Source organism: Aquarana catesbeiana, linkage group LG07, assembly GCF_042186555.1.
Source record: "Aquarana catesbeiana isolate 2022-GZ linkage group LG07, ASM4218655v1, whole genome shotgun sequence".
Classification (NCBI taxonomy): domain Eukaryota; kingdom Metazoa; phylum Chordata; class Amphibia; order Anura; family Ranidae; genus Aquarana; species Aquarana catesbeiana.
Window position 1 is genome coordinate 192,027,578 of NC_133330.1, and position 27,040 is coordinate 192,054,617.

The 27,040-nt window shown below is 43.4% G+C and overlaps 1 protein-coding gene across 3 annotated transcripts in view; it reads left to right on the plus strand.

Moving 5' to 3' along the window:
• The window catches only part of LOC141103392 (chloride channel CLIC-like protein 1), a 138,422-nt gene that overhangs the window by 57,857 nt on the left and 53,525 nt on the right, over nt 1-27,040 (plus strand). The gene's annotated exons all lie outside the window — the stretch shown is intronic.

Here is a 27,040-nt window from a genome sequence, read left to right on the forward strand (position 1 = left end):
TGTATCCAAATCTGGCTTTAAACTTCTCCACAACAGTATTACGGACCTGCCTGTCTTCATGATGCTCTCTGCGCTTTCAACAGAACCCTGAGACTATCACAGAGCAGGTGCATTTATACAGAGACTTGATTATACACAGGTGGATTCTATTTATCACCATCAGTCATTTAGGACAACATTGGATCATTCAGAGATCCTCGCTGAAATTCTGGAGTGAGTTTGCTGCACTGAAAGTAAAGGGGCCGAATAATTTTGCACGCACCACTTTTCAGTTTTTTAATTGCTAAAAAAGTTTAAAATATCCAATAGATTTCATTCCACCTTCACAATTGTGTCCCACTTGTTGGTGATTCTTCACAAAAAATTAAAATTTTATATCTTTATGTTTGAAGCCTAAAATGTGGCAAAAGGTTGAAAAGTTCAAGGGGGCCGAATACTTTCGCAAGCCACTGTATATATAATATATATATATATATATATATATATATATATATATATATATATATATATATATATATATATATATATATATATATATATATATATATATATACAAATATACAGTACATACAGTATATACATATTCACTTTGTTATATTGCAGCCATTTGCTAAAATCATTTAAGTTTTTTTCCTCATTAATGTACACACAGCACCCCATATTGCCAGAAAAACAGAGTTGTTGACATTTTTGCAGATTTATTAAAAAAGAAAAACTGAAATATCACATGGTCCTAAGTATTCAGACCCTTTGCTCAGTATTTAGTAGAAGCACCCTTTTGATCTAATACAGCCATGAGTCTTTTTGGGAAAGATGCAACACGTTTTTCACACCTGGATTTGGGGATCCTCTGCCATTCCTCCTTGCAGATCCTCTCCAGTTTTGTCAGGTTGGATGGTAAACGTTGGTGGACAGCCATTTTTAGGTCTCTCCAGAGATGCTCAATTGGGTTTAAGTCAGGGCTCTGGCGGGGCCATTCAAGAACAGTCACGGAGTTGTTGTGAAACCACTCCTTCATTATTTTAGCTGTGTGCTTAGGGTCATTGTCTTGTTGGAAGTTAAACCTTAAGGCCCAGTCTGAGGTCCTGAGCACTCTGGAGAAAGTTTTCGTCCAGCATATCCCTGCACTTGGCCGCATTCATCTTTCCCTTGATTGCAACCAGTCGTCCTGTCCCTGCAGCTGAAAAACACCCCCACAGCATGATGCTGCCACCACCATGCTTCACCATTGGTACTGTATTGGACGGGTGATGAGCAGTGCCTGTTTTTCTCCACACATACCGATTAGAATTAAGGCCAAAAAGTCCTATCTTGGTCTCATCAGACCAGAGAATCTTATTTCTTACCATCTTGGAGTCCTTCAGCAAACTCCATGCGGCTTTCATGTGTCTTGCACTGAGGAGAGGCTTCTGTTGGGCCACTCTGCCATAAAGCCCCGACTGGTGGAGGGCTGCAGTAATGGTTGACTTTCTACAACTCTCTCCCATCTGCATCTCTGGAACTCAGCCACAGTGATCTTTGGGTTCTTCTTTACCTCTCTCACCAGGGCTCTTCTGCCCCAAAAGCTCAGTTTGGCCAGACGGCCAGCTCTAGGAAGGGTTATGGTTATCCCAAATGTCTTCCATTTAAGGATTATGGAGGCCACTGTGCTCTGAGGAACCTTAAGTGCAGCAGAAATTTTTTGGTAACCTTGGCCAGATCTGTGCCTTGCCGCAATTCTGTCTCTGAGCTCTTCAGGCAGTTCCTTTGACCTCATGATTCTCATCTGCTCTGACATGCACTGTGAGCTGTAAGGTCTTATATAGACAGGTGTGTAGCTTTCCTAATCAAGTCCAATCAGTATAATCAAACACAGCTGGACTCAAATGAAGGTGTAGAACCATCTCAAGGATGATCAGAAGAAATGGACAGCACCTGAGTTAAATATGAGTGTCACAGCAAAGGGTCTGAATACTTAGGACCATGTGATATTTCAGTTTTTCTTTTTTAATAAATCTGCAAAAATGTCAACAATTATGTGTTTTTCTGTCAATATGGGGGGCTGTGTGTACATTAATGAGGAAAAAAAATTAACTTAAATGATTTTAGCAAATGACTGCAATATAACAAAGAGTGGAACATTTAAGGGGGGTAAACTAATGGTAAACTAATATTTATTTTAAATATAATTGTAATGCTTTAATACATCTCTTGTCTATAAGCCTCCAGCTTCTTTGGGTTCAGATGCTGATCTTCCCTGTACAGGGCCCTTACATCACTTCTTTCCCTGCCCAGGACTACATGTCCCATGAGGATTTGCTCCTCACACATTCACAAGTTCTCAGGCACTTGCTGATCTGTATAGACAGTGTCCTGCACTGATATGTAAATAAATAATGCATTTTGTATGCAGGCCAACTGATCGGCTAACCAACTAATCAATAATAAAAATTGACAACTCTCAACTTTTTTTTTATTGATTTTGTTGATTAGTTGTTTCAGCTCCAGATATAACTATTTTTCCAGAGAATGATATAGGCCCAGAAAGTAATAATATCACGGCTGCCAAGTTTTTTTTTTTTGCGTTGTCAATGTTTAGACAGACCTATAGAAAATGTATTGTTCAGATGATATTGTGAGTTTTACTTGATTTTTAGCTGCTTCCAAAGGGTTTGTGATTTTCAAAGTAAACATGGATTTTTGTGTCTGTGGCTATAAACTGGAAGGTTCTTACCTGAATGTTTGTCTGCTAGAAAAAGGGCTGACGGGAACTTGTGGAAAGTTCTGTTTAAAAATTGTGGATAATTGGATAGGAAGCTAGCGAATTGGGTCCAAAAGACAGTGACTAATGAGCATCACTACCATATTTACATGGTACAGCTTCCAAAGCAAGCTGAGGAGGCAGGGGGAGGTCTAAGTTTTGTTTTTGTTTTTTTAAATCTTTCTTTTTTGGGACTATTTACATGTGTAAAGAAAACAAAGTGAAGGTTTCATCAAGGGTACAACTTTGGTGCTTTTTAAGATTTATATCTAGGTCCTTCTCCCTGCAAAAGGAAGAGTTTAGTTGGGCAAAAGCAAAGTTTGGTTTCATCTGGAAGCTGTTTAAAACTTGAATATGGGTCAGTATACTCTGCCTCTACTGAATGAGACTCTAGAAAGAATATTTAAACAAGATGGTAAGGCTCATGGTAGGATAGAAAGCGTGGGCATATTGCTCTGAATTAAGAATGGCATGCAGATTTGCCAGCCCCCTTTCTACAGGCCTGGATAAAAGTCTTAATTTCCATATAATTGATTCATGCAGGAGGGGTAAAATTGTAATTCAAAGGACTGGCATACTGACTGCCATTAGCACAGAGAGTGGAATGCTATTGAGCGTTTGAACTTAGGAGGAGAATTTGCTTAGGTTAATTTATGCGAGGGACATTGGGGTAATCTATGAAAATATATTCTAAATATATACTCACGCTAATGGTGTGCAAAAATGAAAATAAGTGCGTGCTGCTATACAACGTGCTAATCACTTGATAAAACACAAAGATATAATTATAGCACTCGCAAACACAATATAGTGAAAAAAACAAATGTGTGTGTGTAATAAATATATATATATATATATATATATATATATAATGAACATAAAAGTCTGAATAAAGTGCTCCAATCCAAAGTGAAGAAAAAGCAAAATGCTTCAGAAATATTCAGGTGTACAACAACACCCCCTCATGTGTCCCCACTCACCGGATCCAGACAACCCCCAGTTTTTCAGTCTAGGGGTCACTTTAGACTTGATAATAATATCCAGGAATGGCGGATTTGGTGTCAGATCATCAGATCAAAACTTCTTTGTGAAGGTTCTCAGCCGGACAGACAGGTACCCAAAAATGAAAAAGGATTGGACTGATAGTGAAGCACCATTAAAAAAGTCTTTATTGCACATGGGAATGGATACTTACAAAAGGTAAGATAAAAACAGGCACAAACATGGAGCTGGGAATGCAAAAAACGCTGCTCCCGGCGTGCGTTCCACGAGACCGGAAGTGACGTCAATAATGCCGGAAATTACGTCAACGCGTTTCGCCTTCCCACTGGGCGTCATCAAGGACTATAATTTATTCATAGTATTGCTTATTTTCTCAGCTAAAATGTCCTGTTTGAGGTTTACTTTAGCTTCATGAGTTAGTTGGGCAGAGTTACTTTTGGATGGAACTCATCTGGCGAAGAGCCTGTAACCCAAATTGTATGAACAGACTATCAAACTGAATACAAATTTTTGTCAGGCCAAGTCACAACATCTATGTGGTAAATGCCCATGCAGGAATATAATGTTTCTAGCATTACAAAGTATTTTGCTTCCACCAGTGAGGGGGGGACTAAAGGTAAAAAAAGCAACAGGAAGGGAATACCCTTAGGGTTAGGTAGTTTTAGGTGGGATACAAACTTTGAGAAAATAGGAAGTAAAATTTTGTACAAAGAACAAGCATTGATTTTCGTATAGTGTGTAGACAACTTTTGACATCCGATTCAGACTTTCCAAGTGAAAATTTCTGAAGAGACAAACTCCAAAATGTTCTCGTACATGAACAGAACTAACAATTTTCCTTTGTAGTCACCCTGGTGGTATGATTATGTCAGATTTTTGCGTCTCAAAGCGGTACAATTGTTTTGCATAGAAATTTGGCGTTTTATATTGTAGGCCTGTAATTCTTAGCAATAACACACTTATATCTGTTCAAACAAGGGTCTAGTGGATATCCCAGGTTTGATGAAGTTTGAAACACAAAATCATGAATTATAATATAATAAATAACTATAAATAATTATAAAAAATAATAATAATAATAAAATGAATTTCCCCACGATTCACTATTGCTTAATTCTGCAAGTGTTCTAATTTACTATTGCAGTTTTGTAGCTGGTCTAAAACCACTTTTGACGTAAATGGACACTTTTTAATTGCTATGGACAATCTCAAGTTTCCAGGCAGAAAGAACAGCATATATCATATAAAACTGCATGCAGGGCATTGGACAAAGCACTAGGGACAAAAGGGATGTAAAATGATTTCATACAGTAATGTAATCTATAATATTACAGTGTACTGTATGTGTTATGAATTTTCTATTTTTTGAATTTGCCACCGGGCTCCACCCCCGTGCGTCGCGACGCTTGCAGGGAACAGACCTCGGCACACAGAGGCATCGGGTGGAGGACACAGCCCTCAGACACAGCGGGGGGACCTCGCAGGATCCTGGGGACAAGGTAAGTAACCTGCACCAGGATCCTGCAATGCAATCCTGAGTGTGGCTCGGGGTTACTGCTAATGGTACTGAAATTTAACCCCGAGCCACACTCGGAAAAATCGCCAGGGAGGGTAATGTGTGTTGTTTTCGTGCGGGGAAAAAACAGATACCAAAGACTGCACACAATCAAAAACAAAAAAAGGCTTTGTCTAAGAATATTCGTACTATCCTCGGTTTCGACTTGCTGTGAAACAACGAGGAGAACCGCAAGAGAGTTTGCCCGATTGTCATATAGCGTGTTCCCAGCTTTAACCCTGGTTCACATTGATGCTACTTTGAAATCATGCTACTTCACTTGCGGCACTGATGGGTACTTATGGGTGGCACTGATAGGTAGCACGTATAGGCACAGATAGGTGGGCATGGATGGGCACTGATAGGTGTTTTGTAAATTGCCACAGAGGTGCCAGTCAGTGTCCGTTTGTGGGCACTGATTGGCATATTTTGGACTTTTTTTTTTACATGTGGATGGCCATGGGGATGTACCTGGCCATCCACATGCTGGGGGCTTCCCTGGTGATCCTGAGGGCTTCCCTGGGGGTCTAGTATGGGCATCTGAGGGGGGCTGCGCTGATAAACAATCAGCGCAGACCCCCCCTGTCAGTAGAGCCGCATATCAGCTCTCCTCTACTCGCGTCTGTCAGACACGAGTGTGGAAAAGCCGATCAACGGCCAACGTGATTGGATACGGCTGATCATGTGGTAAAGAGCCTCCGCTGTAGACTGACACACCGCACCACCGATCGCCGCGATGCGCGGGCACTTGGCGGCTGTTATCCTGCTGGACGTCATATGATGCCCAGTCAGGATAACTGAACCACCGCCTGGCTGTCATTCTGCTATAGGCCGGGCGGGAAGTGGTTAAAGTGGGACACCTCTGTCATATAATGCATGATAGGGGCAGGGGATTGTATACAAAGATTATTTTCTGCTTGTGCTTGACTGCATGTCGTAGCTGTAAATAAGGGAAATACATTGATTGGGGTAACCCAAATTTTTCCTGCAGCTCTGCAAAAGAGAGCAGACTGCCGTTAGAGAAAATGTGAACCAAGTGTGTAACACCATGCGATTTCCATCGCCCTGCACAAGTCAGAAGAAGCAACTCCCTGTAATACTGATTGTTCCATATAGGGCTGTGCCCTGTAAAGCCATTTGATATCCTGTAGTTGGTGAGTTTTATTCCAAATTTTTTTGATCAGTGCATATGTGGGGAAGAGCCTGTTCGACTTGGCAAATGATAGAGCCTCGAGCCCCATTACCACACTCTGTGAGCCCGTGGTATGCTGTAAAAGGGCTGTTGTAGGATCCTCACCTCCTCCCCCTGTATCAGACCCATTAGGTATGGCTCGGGCAATATGTTGTAGCTGGGCGGCTAAATAATGTAACCATGGGTTGGGCAGAGCCAATCCTCCTGCGTCTTTAGGTTTCTGAAGCTGTTCCAATCTAATCCTAGGGGGTTTATTAAGCCAGAGAAAGGCCCGAAATAGGGAATTACCCTAAATGTTTTAAGTGGGACTACCGTAGGGGCGTTATGCGATTGTATAAAAGTTGCGGCATGAAAATCATTTTGGTGAGGTTTACTCTGCCTACCAATGACCTTTTTAGTTTTGACCATATGTTAGATTTGTCCCTAATCCGGCCTAATAATGGGGAAAAGTTAAGAGATACGTACTTGCAAGGCTGTGGCGTGACCCAATCTCCCAAGTATTTAAATTTTGTTGTTACCAGTATATCATGCAGTGTGGGGCACTAGGTAGATGCAGAGTCCAACATCATGATCGCGGATTTGTTCCAATTAATCACCAGACCCGAGAACAACCCAAATTGTTTAATAACCGACATGGCCTTCCCCAGGCACCCCGACGTATCTCCCAATAGCAACATAGCGTCATTAGCGTAGAGCATAAGTTTTTCGTGTATCTGTCCTTATTTAAAGCCAATTATTAAAGGGTTTGAGCGTAACAGGCCTGTCATAGGCTCTATGGCAATGGCAAAGAGTAAGAGGGATAGGGGGCAACCCTGTCGAGTCCCTCTATGTAGTGGAAAAGGAGAAGACGCCCGACCTGCCTCTCTAATTACCGCCGAAGGGGAATTGTATAGGAGTTGTACCCAGGAGAGGAACACGGGTCCTAATCCAAATTTGGTCAGAGTGGTCCAAAGATATTGCCACTCGATGCTGTCAAATGCCTTGTGGGCATCCAATGACAGCACTGCCCTATCTAGAGTGTTATCAGCTTGGGATTGTATGTTGAGGAATAGCCGGCGAAGGTTAATTGCGGTGGACCTTTCCAGCCGGACTGGTCTGGGTGTATAATGGAGAATATTACCTTATTAAGTCTCAGGGTCAGTACTTTTGCAAGGACTTTTATGTCATTCTGCAGGAGTGAAATCGGGCTATATGAGCCCGGATCCAGTGAGTCCTTCCCTGGTTTAAGCAGTAAAACTATGCTGGCCTGTTTCATAGAGTCCGGGAGTTGTTGGGAATCCCTAGCTGAGTTTAGGGTCTGAAGCCGTTGTGGTAGTATGATATCCCCATATTGCTTGTACACCTCAATCGTGTATTCCATCATCCCCGGGTGCCTTAGAGTTGGGGAAGGAGTTAGTTGCTATCAGCATCTCCTCAATAGTGATGGGGGTTTCTAGCGAATCGATCTGGGACTCCGTTAAACATGGTAGCTCAATCCCCTGTAGGAATTCCCGTACCTCCCCTGGTGAATGTGTCTGTTTGGATTGATAGAGTTCCGAATAAAAGTCTACCAATTCCTGCATAATCAAGTCCGGGGTATTTACCACTTTTCCCATTTTATTATGTAGGGCCCCAATAGAAGGGGATAATTGTTGTGAGTGTACTATTTTGGCCAGAAGTTTGCCCATCTGTTCCCCTTCCTCATAAAAGGCCATTTTATTAAAAAACCTTTTCCTATCTGCTTTGGAGGCATCAATTTGGTTAATTGGATCCTGAGCCGATATCCATGCCTCCTGTGCACCCTCCCCCGAATTGGCGATGTACTCCGCCTCCAGGTGTCTCACCAGCTGTTCAGCCTGCTCCCTTTGGGTAGATGTGTTATGTTTAATAGCATTAAACTCCGATATAAATAGTCCCCTTAGGAATGCTTTAAATGCATCCCAAGCGGCATTCAGATCGGAGTAATCTGCGTGTCTCTGCCAGTAAGCTGCAATTTCAGTCACAACTTAAGTATGGGAGGGGAAGAGATTTAGCCAGAAGACGTTAAGCTTCCATTGCGTCCTCGGTAAATTAGATGCTGGTCTAACCGTCAGGCGTACTATCAGAGGGGAGTGATCTGATATACTTCTAGTTAGGTATTGCACCTCCTCGATATGTTGGGAGGCTGATGTCGTGCATAGGCAAATGTCAATTCTGGATAGGGACAAATGTGTTTCAGAGAAGCACGAAAATTGCCTGTCTGTTGGGTTTCTATTTCTCCAGGGATCCGTCCACCCCACTTCCTCCATAAATTTTGCCAAGGCGGGTCTTGTCCTTATGGGTCCACCTAGCGGTGGGGGGTGTCTATCCAGTTTTGGATCTATGATGCCATTAAGGTCCCCCACCAATATTAAGGGAATCCCCGGGTTGCCCAGTTGGTACGATAGCAGGGCACGTAAGACTATGGGACTAAATGGAGGAGGTATATATACCGCAGCTAGGATAAATGTCAACTGAGAAATTCCGCATAGCAAAACCACATATCTTCCCTCTTGGTCAACCACTGAATCCAAGTAATTGAAAATCTAGGGATCGATGTATCAGTACACTCACCCCCCTGGAATATGAGGTGTGAGTAGAGTGATACGCCCATCCTAGCCATGCAAATCCCACACATGACAAAGTATCTGATGTTAAATGTGTTTCCTGTAATGCCCCGTACACACGATCCGAAAATCGTACGTAAAATGCCGCATTCTAAACGATCGTACGATAATCGGATCGTTAGTACAGAGCTTTCGAGAGCCGATCAGGACAGTTCATCCGATATTATTCTATCGGACATGCACGGAAATTTTTTCCGTACGATGCCAGATCGTACGATTTTCGTTTAATCGGTACAGCTATCGTTCGAAAATGCAATACAAATGCATTGCAACACATGACATCGCTTCCGAATTTTTATTCTATCGTACGGGAATTTTCGGGACTTTAGTAAACTCATCAGATTCGATGTGAGATTAGCATGCAAACAAAAATGGACGATCATTCGTCCGATATTCGGATCGTGTGTATGGGGCTTAAGACACATATAGCTGGGAGATGTATTCTATGAGAGGTGGACACCATGGTACACTTAAGGGGATCATTCAGGCCTCTCATGTTCCATGAAACAATAGGAGTGCAGGTCATCATGTTGTACTACTACAATAATCACAGGACTGTAATTGCTCAGTCCAGGCTGCCCACCACTTTATTGTGGTATACGGTGGCCTATCATATCTGGGATATTCAAAGAGACCATCTGATTCTGCAATACGTAGCCAGCTCTTGGCTGCAAGGGACTGTCTCATGACTTTTCTGTGAAGGTGCGTAAGGGCACATGATACGCCAGTGGTGAAATTGGATAATAACTGGAACTGGAATGATAACCTGCAGAGGGGGGCTCCTTGGAGGCGCTGTCCAATGTGTATATTGTGAGGTATGTCCAGTCGATAGTGTCTCCTCCAAGGGGTCAGAGAACAGTGTTTCTGTCTCCCTTCTCCCAACGGGTTTAGGGTCACCAGTAATCAAGAGAAAAAACAAACTCCGTAGCAGTACCAATAACAACTGGTGGGTGTAAACAGTAACCCATTCTGGTCCCTGCTGCAACAGGAAGACAGTCTCCAGCGTCTTGCAACTTATTTTGTACTTCAATAATGGATCTGATCGCATAGGAAATATTTGTGCTCAGAAAGGGGTATGATTCTCCCAGTCGTGTAAACATGTGGCAACAAAAAAAGGTCCTGTCGGACCAGTCCGGTCGAAAAGTCCGCCTGTGTGTACACGGCATTACACCTTGGACAATGTTTATCCAATGCCTAAGGCTCCTTCCACACGGGGCAGATATGTTTAGCAGAGTCTGCCAGCTCAGCCGGAGATCGCTCCGTTGATCTTCGCTGAGCCGGCGGATGACAGGTCTGTCTCTGCTCACTGAGCAGGGAGGGACCTGTCAGAGCCCCGCTGATTCCTATGGAGAGATCAGACAAAAACCGACAGCATGTCCGTTTTCATCAGATCTCATCTGATCTGCCAAAACGGATGGCAAACTTATCATCATACGTCTGTCTTGATGGAATGGCAGACGGGTGTCAGCGGACACAGCTCTACTGACATCCGTCTCCTCATAGGAGTCAATGGATGGCCCGCTCGGATCTGCCTGAAAAACGGACAGGCGGATTTGAGCGGGCTTGCCGTGTGAAAGGGGCCTTACATAATCTTTTTGGAAAATTTACGCTGTAACTGTTCACATCATATGACTTTAATTATGTAAGCACTCATTCTTCAATGAACGTTTTAAAGTGTTTGTTAACCCATTGAACACAAACACTGCCAGACCCTCTATTAGAGCCTGGTATACCACAGTGCATTAGTCTTTTATAAAAAACGAGAGTTGTAACTACCGATTTAAAATGATCTTCAGGCCGATCACATGACTCATGGTTGCTGTATACATTCTCTATATGGCTTCTGCAGGAGGGGCCGAGATCTCCCTCTGACATCAGCCGGGGAGGATCACATGGCTGCACAGCCTCTCCTGCAATAGCCCTGGAGACCGGCCGAGAGTCACGTGACCGGCCTGAAGATCGCTCTAAATCAGTATTTACAATGCTCGTTTTTTTATAAAAGACTAATGCAGTGTGCTATGCCAGGCTATAATAGAGGGGCTGGCAGGGACCATTTAGAATTTTTTATTTTACTAATAGCGGCGGGGGTGGAGACGGAAACACACAGCTGACTGGGAGAGAAGAGAGCTGAGTGCAGGGCTGCGTATGACGGAGGGACGCACTCTGATCATGGTGGTCAGGGCCAGAGCCGGTACGGGGGGGGGGGGCGGAAGGGGTAGTTGCCCTGGGCGGTACAATTTATTGGGGGTGGGGAGGCGCAGTGAAGTGTCCTTCCAAAACAGGCACAGCAGTCATTAAATGGCGGCCCATGCACGGACTGAGCGACGCTCTTGCCCGGGCCGCCAGTGTAGAAGCAGTCACTGGCTTGCTGGGACTGCGGGTTTCCCAGCAACCAGTGACGTTGCGTGTGTGCGCCCCACCTCCTGACCGCGGCTCTCACTCCCAGTCTTCTGTCACAAGAGCGCCTGGCCGGGTGAGACGTCACATGCATGCTCCGCTCCGCCCTCTGCTACTCGCGGCTCACGGTTTTCTATCACAAGAGTGCCTGGCTGGGTGTGACATCACGTGTGCACTCCACCCCATCCCCCTACTACTCGCGGCTCCCGGCGCCTGTCCTAACTCTCACTTGCGAGATATATCTCGCAGCTTTCTGCCCCACTTCAGCTTGTGCTGACTACTCCTGAGATCAAGGTATGTGGGGCACATGTTTCCTAAGCTGCACACTGATGGACATAATTTGTTAAGGAGCACACGGGCATAATTTGTTGTGCCCACCAGAGTGCCCCTTAACATAAAATGTGCCCATCAGAGTGTCCCTTAACATAAAATGTGCCGATCAGCATGCTACTTACAGTGGGGACGGAAAGTATTCAGACCCCCTTACATTTTTCACTCTGTTATATTGCAGCCATTTACTAAAATCATTTAAGTTCATTTTTTTTCCTCATTAATGTACACACAGCCAGGGGTGGACTGACAGCTCATGGGGCCTCCGGGCAAAAGGAAATCATGGGGCCCCCTGTTTCTCCACCCACGTTCAAGCTACATCCACACAAAGTCCCACCTACATATTGCACTGCCCACATTGCATGCGTTCAAAGAATTTCTCTACATGATGTTCAAAATAAATGTTTATTATAGGAATTAAAGAACAATAAAACGTACATTAAATTGCAACAATGGTACATTTTCAAAATTAAGGTTTTCATAAATTAACACAATATAACAGGTGCAACAAATGTCTTCTTAGCTGAACAGTTTAATAAAGAATATACCAAAAAAAAAAAAAATCTCCGACCAGCATGTTACAAAAGCAGCAAAGAGCTAAGTTCAGGTGTCATCTTGGCAAATCTGTCGATGATTTTATCTTTGTCACTCTTTATGTTTAGTGCAACTTGCTTTTCCACTGCAATGAGCATCAATGACTCCAGGTTTTGTTGTGACAATGATGATCTTAATCTTGACTTTAGTATTTTTAACTTGGAAAAGCATCTTTCACATGTACACTGTGTAGTGCTCAGTGTAATTATATATTTATATGCCAAGAACAGATGCTCAAAGGCCACTGAACACAGTCGGTACTGATAAAGAAGTTTGAAAGCACAGGACACACAGTTCTTGCAGGAGTCCTTCTTTACAGCAGCTGTAGAAGTGGATGGCTCAGTGCTAGAGCTGGTGTGTTGCTCTTCCAAATCTGAATCTAATTCTTCACTCTCTTCATCATAACTGTCATTCAACAGGCCTTTACGAATATTTTTGTAGCTGGATGCAAAAGAGATTAGTTCTTCACGTAGAGCAACTGGGTCTAGCTCTGGTATTGCTTCTGATATAAAATTCAACTGAATTTTGTCTGAAGAGGCCAGTATTTCTTGAAACCTATTTGGATCCAAGCAAAAAATTTGCTTATAAAGTTCTTCATGAGTGGAAAATCTTGACTTCACACTCTCTGTTACAGTTTCGAGGATAACATTGTAACAAGAAATTTCAAAATGTTTCCTATTATCTGTACCTTCTGCAGTTCTTGTGGATCTTAATTCAGAGAAGTTCTTTTTCAAACAGATGTTTTCACTTGCCAATTTCTCATTTATAAAATCTATAAATTCAGTTGCTGACTGCAAAACTCCAGCAAAATCTCTGCATATTTTATTCAAACGCTTGACAGCATCGTCCACCATTCTCCATGCCTGGATAAAATCAAGGCCTGTTGATTGCAGATAACCTGATACCGGGGTAGTGATGTCAAAAATGCAAACAAAGGTAAAAGCTACCAGGATGGTTTCAAATTTACATAGATTCTCAATTAATTTCAGAGCTTCGTGGCGAACAGAGGGTCGAAAATCAGGGGATTCGCTTACTTGTTTTAGGATAATTATAAGATCAGAGCATAACTCTTTGGAATGATCATCAAAGCTTCCAAATAACTTCCGAAGTGCATTAGCTCTGCTTGACCACCTTGTTCTGCCAATATTTTCCAGCTTTTGAAATGTTGAACTGCCAGTCTTTTTTTTCATCTGGTCTTTCCAGAGTTTCATTCTTTTGTAGGATTCTGTGAAAAATGTGGATAGGTTGCTAAGGAGCCCGAAAAGACTGATTGCTGGAACACACACAGTACTTGCATCACCAATAACTAAGTTGAGTACATGTGCATAGCACCATGTGCATAGGGCGAACTTCCCTCATTAATGCTTGCAAGCCTGAGTAAGTTCCACTCATATTAGCTGCTCCATCAAAAGAATCACCTATGCACTTTTCCAGATTAAGTCCTAAAGTAGACAGTGATTCAGTGAGTAAGGCATGCAGGCTTTTACTGCTGAAATCTTCAATAGTAACAAGACGTAATAATCATTCCTTAACTTTATCACCAGCAGCATACCGAAGAACAATAGCACACTGATCTTGAGTTGACACATCTTGTGTGGAGTCCATTTGTATTGAAAATAGTCCAGAATTCTCCACTTCTTTTACTATTGCCTCTTTGATCATGTCAGAAAGAATCACAAATAACTTTGTTATCGTAGATTTACTTAGGAAAGTTACAAACTTCCCTCTTCCCCTTTTCGCTGGATCACGGCTCTTTGCTTTCTCTACAATTTTATTTAGGTGCTTCTTTAAAACTGGGCTGTAGTCAGCAAGAAGTTTCACAATCTCCAAAAAATTACCTCGATTTTCAAGATGGTCCTCGTCAAACACACCTGCCACAGACTCTACATGACTGCTTCTGAAAGGCAATGCTTGAACACCAGTAAAAAAAACAATATCGATTATGTGGCTTACGATAGCACGACGTTGTAGTACTTGTTGATTTCTTAGAGACATCTGACTACCTAACAATTTGTGCTTAATGGATTTGCCACTCATATTAACAAAATAAGCATCACTTGCAAGTTTATGGCATTGAGAGTTTTCATGTTCCAATAATCTTGTTGTGATGTGTCTCCAGTCGTTGCAACCTTGTATTAACTGAGTCTGCTTGTACTTTTCCTGGGCATAATATAAGCAGATGGAACAATGTACAGTGTTTTTTTTCTCATTAAGAGTTACCCATTTTCTTTGAACGCTGGACCCTTGTATTCCTTTTCGGTAATAAACAACATTACCATTAAATGGTATGTTTATTGTGGGCTGGTAAGGATGGAAGTCCCAAAACATTTCCATGGAAATTCCTGCTTTATGTAAGTCTTGGGAAAAAAGAAAGTAGTCTTCTTTTAATGGCGATTTCTGTACTCCAGATGGCATTTTGGCAGGCAGAGGTTCCTGTGTATTTTCTCCAGTCGGTAGATCAATTTCAATATTTGACTCTGTTTCAAGATCTACAACATCTTCTTCTGCCAGTGATTCAATTGGTTCATCAATGATCTCAACAGGAGCATCTTCATGAGAAACATCTTCATGAGGAACATCATCTTTTTTTTTTTCCAAAGAATGAATTAATTTTGCTAGTAGATGCCTCATTTTGTCTTCTTTGCCTACTTAATTTTCTTTTTGTAGCACCACTTTTATGTTTATAAGTTCCAGACATTGCCAATTTATTTTTTATGCCTGATGGTAAAATAAGGAACAAGTATCCCTTGTCATGGACAGTTGTGAAAAAACATTAACTACAACATGCTTTAACCACTTGCTGACCAGGCTTTTTTTTGCACTTTTTGTTTATATCAGTATTTTTTGTTAGAAAAGTACTTAGAACCCCCAAACGTTATCATTTTTTTTTTTTAGCAGAAAACCTAGGGAATAAAATGGCGATCGTTGCAAGTTTTTATGTCATACAACATATACCCCATTTTTTTTTTTTTTTGGTAAAATGTGAAAGATAAATAGAATAGATTGATGTCACGCTTTAAAATTGTGCACGCTCGTGGATGGTGACAAACGACGATACTTAAAAGGCTCCATAGGCAAAGTTTTAAATGCCTTTTCAGGTTACCTGTTTAGAGTTACAGAGGAGGTCTATTGCTAGAATTATTGCTCTCACTCTATGTTTGCAGCGATACCTCACATGTGTGGTGAGAACACCGTTTACATATGTGAGCGTGACTTACGCGTACGTTGCGGTATCACTTCCCGGTTCCCTATTGCGCATGCTAACTGGTCCCGCTATCTCCTGGGACCTGTGTGTGTCCCAGCAGACAGCACAGGGGGACCGGAAGAGATCTGCTGATCACTGGTGCGATGCTTTACAGCAGTGGTTCTCAACCTTACTAGTGCCGTGACCCCTTGATAACATTTCCCAAGTTGTGGGGACCCCTAACAGTGAAATTATTTTCGTAGCGTGGGTTGTCAGCACCCAAGGCAAGACAAGCCATTTGCGCCCCTAATGGACATTTAGCGCTAATGGACATTTAGCGCTCCCTGAGTCCCTTTCACTCGAACAATATTGAAACCCCTTATGGTACATTTTAGGATGTACCACTCTCCTTGTTCTCCTTTCTTTCTCTATCCTAATTTCTTGTTTTTTCCCCATCCCTCTCTCTAGCCATCTTTCTTGTTCTTTTTATTATTTTTTCTCTCCCTTTTTCTTTGTTGCTCCCCCTCTTTTTTCCCCTCCCTTCCATGTATTCTCTATTTTTATTCCTTCTCTTGCTACTTGGTGGGAATGGGATGAGTGGCATTGCTGGTGGGTAGTTGGGATAAGTGGCAGTGCTGGGGGGGAGTTCTGATCAGCCAACTTAGGTGCTCTTGATCAAGCTCATCTGCTGATCTGAGAACTGTAGTGGGGACTTTTAATGGCAAATATAATCACAGGTAGTGTTACTGTGTCTTCGACTTTGTGGTGTCTCGTAACAGTGACACCTATGCCGAAATCAGGAGATAGGGTCTCCTCCAGCCCCTCCCACTTCACATTCCTCACCAGTCAGCTGACCTCTAGTGTCTGCCCTCCAGCCATGCCGTGAAATGAATGTGCGGCTGCGAAGAGGCTGAGTGGGCGGCCGTGGGCTCCAGGAACAGCTAAGCTGGGCAGCCACAGACTCCAGGGACAGCCCTGCTGGGCGGCCACAAAAAGGCTGGGAGAGCAGCGTGGGCTTCAGGAACAGCCCAGGATTCGGTGACCCCTGGCAAATCATCATTCGACCCCCAGGCTGAGAACCACTGCTTTACAGGTTCTGCAACAAAAATATAATAAATGCACATTTTTTTACCTCCAAAAAATGTGCATTTATAATTTTTTCTAAAAAGGTGAATTTAGTTTTTAACAATTCACCTCATGGTGATTAAATGTATTACTGAATACACCTAAGTAACCACATAAGTAATTTTAACCCCACAAAGTCAGTTAGTGTCCCTCCCAGCCAGTGTCCGTTAGCACCAGATTGGCCACCGCACCACACTATCTCAGTTACAATAAAAGTTGCTGATCACCACTATTACAGTATAGCTGCATACATTCCAGTATATATCCCCCATAGTTTGTAGACACTATAACTTTCAAACAAATTAATAAATATACACTTATTCGGATTTTTGTTTTTAACAAAGACATGTAGCAGAATACATTTTGGCCCAAATTTATGAAGAAATTTGACTTTTTATAACAGAAAGTAGAAAATATAGTTTGAAAAAGAAATATTTATCTTTTTTCATTTTTATAATAATAATAAAAAAAACACCACAGGTCAAGTGGTTAAACAGAATTTTAATGCAAACAAACACATCATATCCAATTACGGTATTTGGTAAAATAGAAAAGATTGGGTTGCGTCGAGTAAATAGATACCAAGCATGTCAAGTCCTAAAATTCAGCACACCTGTGGAATCGTAAAAAACCGTGGTACCCAAAATTCTCAAAGGTGATGCTTTAAAGCCTTTTCGGGTTATCACTTTAGAGTTAACTTTGAATTACGGCCCTAGAATTGCTCTCACCCCGACGTTCCGGTGCATACTATACATGTATCCATTATTGTTTACATACATGTGCTCGTCCTACATAATGCTTTTTATATAGAGTGTGTGAAGGGATTGACCACCAATGTAAGGGACATTCTTCTCATTGGCCACCAATGTAAGGGACATTCTTCTCATTGACCACCAATGTAAGGAACATTCTTCTCATTGACCACCAATGTAAGGGACATTCTTCTCATTGACCACCAATGTAAGGGACATTCTTCTCATTGACCACCAATGTAAGGGACATTCTTCTCACTGACCACCAATGTAAGGAACATTCTTCTTTCTGACCACCAATGTAAGGGACATTCTTCCCACTGACCACCAATGTAAGGGACATTCTTCTCACTGATCACCAATGTAAGGAACATTCTTCTCACTGACCACCAATGTAAGGAACATTCTTCTTACTGACCACCAATGTAAGGGACATTCTTCCCACTGACCACCAATGTAAGGGACATTCTTCCCACTGACCACCAATGTAAGGAACATTCTTCCCACTGACCACCAATGTAAGGAACATTCTTCCCACTGACCACCAATGTAAGGAACATTCTTCCCACTGATCACCAATGTAAGGAACATTCTTCCCACTGATCACCAATGTAAGGAACATTCTTCTCACTGATCACCAATGTAAGGAACATTCTTCCCACTGACCACCAATGTAAGGGACATTCTTCCCACTGACCACCAATGTAAGGAACATTCTTCCCACTGACCACCAATGTAAGGAACATTCTTCTTACTGACCACCAATGTAAGGAACATTCTTCTCACTGATCACCAATGTAAGGAACATTCTTCTTACTGACCACCAATGTAAGGAACATTCTTCTTACTGACCACCAATGTAAGGAACATTCTTCTCACTGATCACCAATGTAAGGAACATTCTTCTTACTGACCACCAATGTAAGGAACATTCTTCTTACTGACCACCAATGTAAGGGACATTCCTCCCACTGATCACCAATGTAAGGAACATTTATAGTGTACAGATTTTAGTGATATATATATATAATAAACTCACTTAGCCCAGGTTCACACTGACAGCAGGAATGAAAGTGTGTGAGTTCAGCTAAACTCGCACAATTTCATACCTGCATGTCAGTGTGAGTTTGGCAGCGATTTCAGAGACATCTGTGCGGGTTGCTGCACAGATGTCTATGGAAATCTCACCCAGAAGTCACCAAAAGTTGTACAGAAACTACTTTTGGGAATCAGTGCTGCGCCACAAATGCGGCATTGCACTGATTCGGGTAGTGCCATTGCCGGCAATTGCCGCTGATTTGCCATGCGATTTGCCATGTCAAATCGCATGGCAAATTGCTCCAATGTGAACCAGGGCTAAGTGCTATTCCCTATATATAACACTGATATCTATACACTGAGTGGCATTCAGTGTACCAGATGTCAGTGTGCACTAGTGAATAGCACCTGCCACCTGGTAAATAGGCACAGCACAGGGCAAGAATGAAGTGGAACACTTAGCAGCATGGCTCTCTCGTTTACAACACACATAATACACTAACTGGCAACTGCTCTCCTCTTTGTCATTATCACACTGACCTGCTGCTGCACACAAGGCAGGTGAGTGTGGGTGCCTTTGGGAAAGGGAAATTCTTCTCTCCAGATGGCAGATGAGTTCGCTCAGCCTGTGCGGCGCGCTCTGCAGCCTCCAGCTTCTTTAACGGTCCCCCGCGGCAGTGACGAATGGCCCCGCCCATCGGCTGAATTCCCCAGGGGGAGAGGTGGCCAGAGTGCCTGTCACTAAAATCATCCCCGAACGGCTGACGGCTCGCCTCTAAGCTGATGAATGATCCATCCTGGCCAGCTCTGCTCATATAGCCGCATCAACCGGATTTAAAGGCTACACTTCACTGCTTCGGAAGGGGTATTGTTTTTCATATTATGCTGCGGGCACCTCCAGGGACGGACGGACTGAGCCGGCCCGGGCCCTCCCACCACGGGGCCCTTGGGCAGCGACCGACTGACCGAATGGTCAGTCCGCCCCTGCACACAGCACCCCATATTGACAGAAAAACACAGAATTGTTGACATTTTTGCAGATTTATTAAAAAAAGAAAAAACTGAAATATCACATGGTCCTAAGTATTCAGACCCTTTGCTGTGACACTCATATATTTAACTCAGGTGCTGTCCATTTCTTCTGATCATCCTTGAGATGGTTCTACACCTTCATTTGAGTCCAGCTGTGTTTGATTATACTGATTGAACTTGATTAGGAAAGCCACACACCTGTCTATATAAGACCTTACAGCTCACAGTGCATGTCAGAGCAAATGAGAATCATGAGGTCAAAGGAACTGCCTGAAGAGCTCAGAGACAGAATTGTGGCAAGGCACAGATCTGGCCAAGGTTACCAAAAAATTTCTGCTGCACTTAAGGTTCCTCAGAGCACAGTGGCTTCCATAATCCTTAAATGGAAGACGTTTGGGACTACCAGAACCCTTCCTAGAGCTGGCCATTTGACCAAACTGAGCTATCGGGGGAGAAGAGCCTTGGTGAGAGAGGTAAAGAGGAACCCAAAGATCACTGTGGCTGAGCTCCAGAGATGCAGTCAGGAGATGGGAGAAAGTTGTAGAAAGTCCACCATCACTGCAGCCCTCCACCAGTCGGGGCTTTATGGCAGAGTGGCCCAATGGAAGCCTCTCCTTAGTGCAAGACGCATGAAAGCCCGCATGGAGTTTGCTAAAAACACCTGGAGGACTCCAAGATGGTGAAAAATAAGATTCTTTGGTCTAATGAGACCAAGATAGAACTTTTTGGCCTTAATTCTAAGCGGTATGTGTGGAGAAAACCAGGCACTGCTCATCACCTGTCCAATATAGTACCAACAGTGAAGCATGGTGGTGGCAGCATCATGCTGTGGGGGTGTTTTTCAGCTGCAGGGACATGATGACTGGTTGCAATCGAGGGAAAGATGAATGCGGCCAAGTACAGGGATATCCTGGACGAAAACCTTCTCCAGAGTGCTCAGGACCTCAGACTGGGCCGAAGGTTTACCTTCCAACAAGACTATGACCCTAAGCACACAGCTAAAATAACGAAGGAGTGGCTTCACAACAACTCCGTGACTGTTCTTGAATGGCCCAGCCAGAGCCCTGACTTAAACCCAATTGAGCATCTCTGGAGAGACCTAAAAATGGCTATCCACCAACGTTTACCATCCAACATGACAGAACTGGAGAGGATCTGCAAGGAGGAATGGCAGAGGATCCCCAAATCCAGGTGTGAAAAACTTGTTGCATCTTTCCCAAAAAGACTCATGGCTGTATTAGATCAAAAGGGTGCTTCTACTAAATACTGAGCAAAGGGTCTGAATACTTAGGACCATGTGATATTTCAGTTTTTCTTTTTTAATAAATCTGTAAAAATGTCAACAATTCTGTGTTTTTCTGTCAATATGGGGTGCTGTGTGTACATTAATGAGGAAAAAAATGAACTTAAATGATTTTAGCAAATGGCTGCAGTATACCAAAGAGTGAAAATTTTAAGGGGGTCTGAATACTTTCTGCCAGCACTGTATTTGCTCTGATGGGCATATTTTATTTTAAGAGCAACACTAATGGGCACATTTTGAGCTAAGGGGCACACGGATGGGCCCCTTAACATAAAATATGCCCATCAGCCTGACCTTTAACATAAAATAAGTACTATGCTGATTGGCATATTTTATGTAAAGGGCACTCTGATGGGCATATTTTATGTTAAGGGGCACTCTGATGGGCATATTTTATGTTAAGGGGCACTCTGATGGGCATATTTTATGTAAAGGGCACTCTGATGGGCATATTTTATGTTAAGGGGCACTCTGATGGCCATATTTTGTTTTAAGAGCAACACTGATGGGGCATGCAGATGGGCATATTTTGTTTTGCCCATCGAAGTGCCTCTTAACATAAAATGTGCCCATCAGCATGCAAGCTTATTTTATGTTAAGGATCACGCCGATGGGCATATTTTATGTTAAGGAGCACTCTGATGGGCACAACAAAATATGCCCATCAGTGTTGCTCTTAAAATAAAATATGCCCATCAGACCAGTGCCAGTAAATGAACCCCTTTGTGCTGCATTAATGGCACCAGTGTCAGTGTTACACTGGTGCCACCAATGCAGCACAAAGGGGTTAAGTAACTGCCACTGGTCGCTAATGTATCAGAAACCAGTGGCAATACATTAACCCCCTCATGCTGCATTTTACAAACTGGCTGTGAGTGAACTCTGTTTCTAGCGCATTAAACCTAGTTTAATTTGTATTGTTTTAAGTATATTCTTGTTTTGAAACGACATTGATTCTTTCTTAAAAACGGGGGGGGGGGGGGGGGGGCGCAGTTTGCCATCTCCGACCCTGGGCACCAAATGGCCTTGTCCCAGCACTGGTCAGGGCTCAGTAGCCCTGACCACCGTGGTCAGTACAGAGAGGGGGATACAGGAAGTGGCAAGTTCAGGCAGGTTATTTACTGTTTAGAGGGGGACAGATTACACAGCACAAGCGCTGTGCTGTTTAATCTGCTTTAACCCTTTCGCTGCCAGGCCCTGTGCTCCATTTTTTACACTCAGGTGGCCAGACCATTTTTGCAATTTTTTCCTTTTGTTTTTTATTTTTCACTTACAGCTTTCAGAATTTTTGAAAGACAGCCCAAACCATATATTTTCTGAAAGCACATAAGTAGAATAAAAAGAAGGTGCTACTGATATTTTCGACCCCGCGGTATTTGCGCAAATGTTTATCAAACCAATATGTTTGCAAAAAATACACTAAAACCATTATTAGCCCGATAAAACCACAGCAAATTTTACAAAATTCCTACTAAATATAAAAACTTAACCTGTATTGAGTGAATAAATGACAAATATTTGTAACTTTTAATTTGCGCCTTTCTGCGAAATGGTGAAAATTGAACAGACGCAAAAGTGTAAATATCCAAATTTCTCAAAAAATCTGAAGGTTTTCATTTTTCCCTTACAGCTTTCAGAATTTGTGAAAGACTTCCAAAACCCCCATATTTTCTGAAAGCATATGACCTCTAGAATAAAAAGAAGGTGCTACTGATTTTTTAGACCCCGCAGTCTTTTTTGCAAATGTTTATCGAACCAATATATTGGCAAAAAATACACTAAAACCATTATTGGCAGATAAAAACACAGCTAGTTTTACATAATCCCTGCTAAATCCCTACTAAATATAAAAGCTTAACCTGTATGGAGTTAATAAATAACAAATATTGGTAAATTTTAAATTGCGCCATTTTTGCAAAATGGTGAAAATCGAACGTACCCAAAAATTTCTGTAGAGGTTTTCATTTTTCAGTTACAGCTTTCAGAATTTGAAAAGATCCCTCAGATTAGACATTTCCTAAAAGCACATGGCCAGTAGAATAAAAAAAAGTGCTACTGATTTTTTGGGCCCTGCATTAATTCATGTTCATCATATCTCTATTTTCACTAAAAATACACTAAAATCATTAATATTGCACATAAACACAACGTAACTTACAAAATTCCTGCTAAATTAGTACTAAAGCCTCATTCACATGTGGCATACTAAAGTGTACGCCCATGGGGGGCCATGTTTACCCACACAGGGATGCACAGGTGTTCCGTGCATCCCCATACAGGCAGTCTCATTTATGTCAATTGGAGCAGCTGCATAGACATAGCTGCTGTTCCCAATCTGACATCCGTGTGGGTGTGGGTACATGACCCCGAACACAGGCAGTGTAAGCTCTGGGACAGCACGCGGACCTACATGGATGTAAAATTGTCAGCAACGGCTCTGTTCGTGCAGTTGCTACATCCCAAGTGACATCAGTGGGACTGTCTGCACAGGGATGCATGAAACACTTGTGCATCCCTGTAAAGGTGCGCTGTGTATGCCCTGTGTGAACAAGGCCTTTGGCCCCTTTCACACAAGCACACCGATCGGGTCTGCCTGTACATTTTTCAGGCGGGCCCAATCGGACCACCCATTGTTCTCTATGGAGAGACTGATGTAAATGGACACGTGCCCGTTTACACCCGCCTGCATCTGTTCCAGTCCGCTAAAAACAGACGGATGGGGATTCCATTCTACATCCATCTAGCAGATTGGATGGTATACGATGGCAATGGACAGGCGGTCCGTTTCCAACCGTCCGTCCCTTAGAGAATAGCGAGCTGTGTCCGCTCTGCATCAGCAGAGCGGACACAGACCTGTCATCCACCTGCTCAGTGGGGATCAGCAGATAGATCCCTCGCTGAGCAGGTGAATCTGCTTTTTCAGAGTCCGATCCATGTGAAAGGGGTCTTACCAGGAGCGGCAGGTCCATTATGGGCGCTGGGGCGCCGCTCCACTGTAGGACGCCGTACTCATACGTTTGTATGAGGTTTTTTTTTTTTCAATCCACATGATTAGAGCCCGAGGCTCTAATTGGCTTGAAAAAGCTTGGGCGCATAGCATTGCACCCCGAACACACCCACTTGTAAAATATGACAATAGAAAATGAATATTCGCTGTCGTCGGTTTCTCCTCCTGGCCAATCAGGACAGATCGGGTTGGCCGGGAGGAGAAGCTGAGGTATCCGTAGAGAGGTGAATGCGGGCAGACCTGGGGGGTCTTACTATGTTTCACCCCCTTCACACTGGGGGCGTTTTGCAGGCGCTTTAGCGCTAAAAATAGCTCCTGAAAAAAGCCTAATCTGCAATCCTGTTTTAGCAGGATGTCACAGTCCTGAAAGCGGCTTCTTTGAGGCGCTTTAGGCGTCCCTGCCCATTGAAATCAATGGGCAGTGTGGCCAAAGCGCCTTGGCAGCTGCGCTTTGGGGGCATTTTTAACCCTTTATTCGGCCACTAGCGGGGGTTAAAAGCACCCCGCTAGCGCCCGAAAAGCCCCGCAAAAACGACGGTAAAGCGCCGCTGAAACTAGCGGTGCTTTACCACCGACGCCCGGGCGCTGCCAGTGTGAAAGGGCTTTGTTTTTTTCATTTAAAAAAATTACCTTTTTATAATTTTTTTTTTTTTTTTTCATTTAATTTTTTTTGGGGGGAGATATCGGAGGTCTAAACAGACCCCCATATCTCTTTTTTTGAGACAGAGAAAGGGACTGAAGATAGTCCCTTTTCTCTGTATCACTTTACTTGAATGAATGAGAATCCTGTATAGAGATTCCATTCATTCAGAAAATGAAAGTCTGATATATTGTAACCGCGAGTGTTACATTGTATCAGCTGTCCGTGTCAGTGGGCACATAGCAGTGATCAGTAGTGATTGCTGCATGTGCCCTCTCTTCTACGGGGGGGGAGTTTAGTAAACGCATGTTTACTAAAGCCGCAACTTCACCCCCACCCGCACCGCTCCTCCCTTCCCAGCCTGACCGATCACGGAGATCTGTGCAGGGAGAAGATGCAGGCGGAGGGAAGGGAAGGAGAGATGCAGCTCGGAGCGGCCATGGATCGCGGGTGCGGCGGTAGTTGGGGCGATCTGACTGGCGGGGGGGACACATCTGGACCCCCCCAAGCCCCATGCAGCACCTGAAGCCGACGGGAGTGGAAGAGGAGGGATGCCAGCTAATGATGATGGCTGCGGGGAGCCGGTTTGCGGGAGGGGGGTCGGATCAGGTGCAGGGGACAGGGAGGTGGCGTGGGGGGCGGTCACATTAGGGGATAATAACTCTGATCAGTGGGTTGTAATCCGCTGATCATAGTTATAGAAATGTTCAACAGAGTCTGCTGAACAATTCTGATATAAGCTTTTGGTCATTGAAGTGACCAATAAGCTTATAGGAGAGGAAAAAATGAGGTCCGTACGCCGTACTGACCTGGCCACCTGCGGGCACTTCTGTACGGCATACGGACCTGGCAGTGAAAGGGTTAAGGGACCAGGAAATCTTTTTTATTTATTTATTTATTTATTTATTTTTTTTTGGGTTAACTGGGAGGACCCAAAAAAAATAAAAAATCTACTGGGGAACCTGAAGTCTCCAAGCTTGACAACCTTTTGTAGGGTTCTATTTAGTATATAAGAGGTTGCTGTATTGAAAAAATACATATAACTGTAGCGTTACCCTCGTGAGGGCTGCTGAGTGTTGTAGTCCACCTGTCACCCTGCTCAGCCAGGCACACGATTTCCAGTCACTCTTTAGACAGAAAACAGTCCATGCACTTTTTTTTTTTTTTTTTTTTTTATTGAGGGGAATTAACTTGGATGGGGTAAAGGGTATATGGGATGCCCAGTTGATTAAAGAAAATTTACATCGGAAATAACTATATACACTACACAGTCTTCACAATGCACAACGCTTGCTTGCAGACTCTTCCTCCTCAATGCCTCCAGCAGTTTACTTGACAACTGATCTCACTCTTCCAGGACCAACTAGCACTGATTTGTAGGCCGGAATTGACTCAACCAGGCCTAAAGTAGATGCCTTTTGCAGGCAGGGACCACAGGCCCCTTTTAGTCTAGCAACAAAAATAAGGTAGTTCTTTAGTGCTAGCAGTCTCCGTGGCTACTGAGCCCAGTACCACATCTTCAGGCCCTGCCAGCCCTCATGGCTGCAGCTGCCTCTCACTGCCCATGTTTCCAAAGTTCTCTCACTGCCCATGTTTCCACAGTTCTCTCACCTGGTTCTGCACCCATCTCAGACTGCAATCTCCCAGTCCTCTCAGACGTGTCTCCCCAGTCCTTTCAACTGTGCTTCACTCCCCAGCCCTCCTGGCTGCAACTTATTCCTCCTTGGAGACTTGCCTGGCAGTGCTCTCTCCCGCTCTCCTCTCCTTGCTCCTTTTGATCAGGACACCTCTGTGTGTTGTAGGAGGGTCCCGTCCATACCTGAGCCCAGGCCCAAGGTCACCCCCCCTCCCGACTGGGGAGCTCCCTCCAAGGCCACCGACAGCCTAGCACTCCATCTCCAACTTCTTCCCGAACAACTCCCCCCTCAGCTGGGCTGACCCTGGGTATTTAGGGAGGCCTTCCCCCAGCCAATCCAGATTGGGGATTGGTCAGGGCTCCTCAGAATACCCCAGGTAACTCCACCTCCCCATATTATATGGTTTTGGTAAATCTAAAGGAAAATTGTATGATGTATGTCCAGCCTTAGGGCTAATGTGTTTTGTTTTTTTAGATTCCACATAATGCCATTGTATTACCATGTCTCTAGAAAGCTTAGGATTTTGTGATCAGACCAAGCTCTGTGGTTGTGGTCAATTTCATTCATGTTTTACAATGTAACAGTCTTAAAGTCCTACCCACCGGCCACTGTGTCACTGCAGAAACACACTAGGGATGTAGCAACTGGAATCGCAGCGCAAAGCTGAGGACACAGGCATCAATGTTGGATGCTGACGATTCCAGTGGCCAGTGTAGCTTTGCAAGAGGGCACAGATTGCCATTGCCAGTGGTAATACTGGTAAGTGTTATAACTTTTCTTTATAAGGCTATATTTTCCTTTATTTTATAGTGACCAGAATACTTTAGTGACCAGAAAATTATATTTAAAAAATCATTGGTAAATTTACTTCCAATATTTTCTTTGATA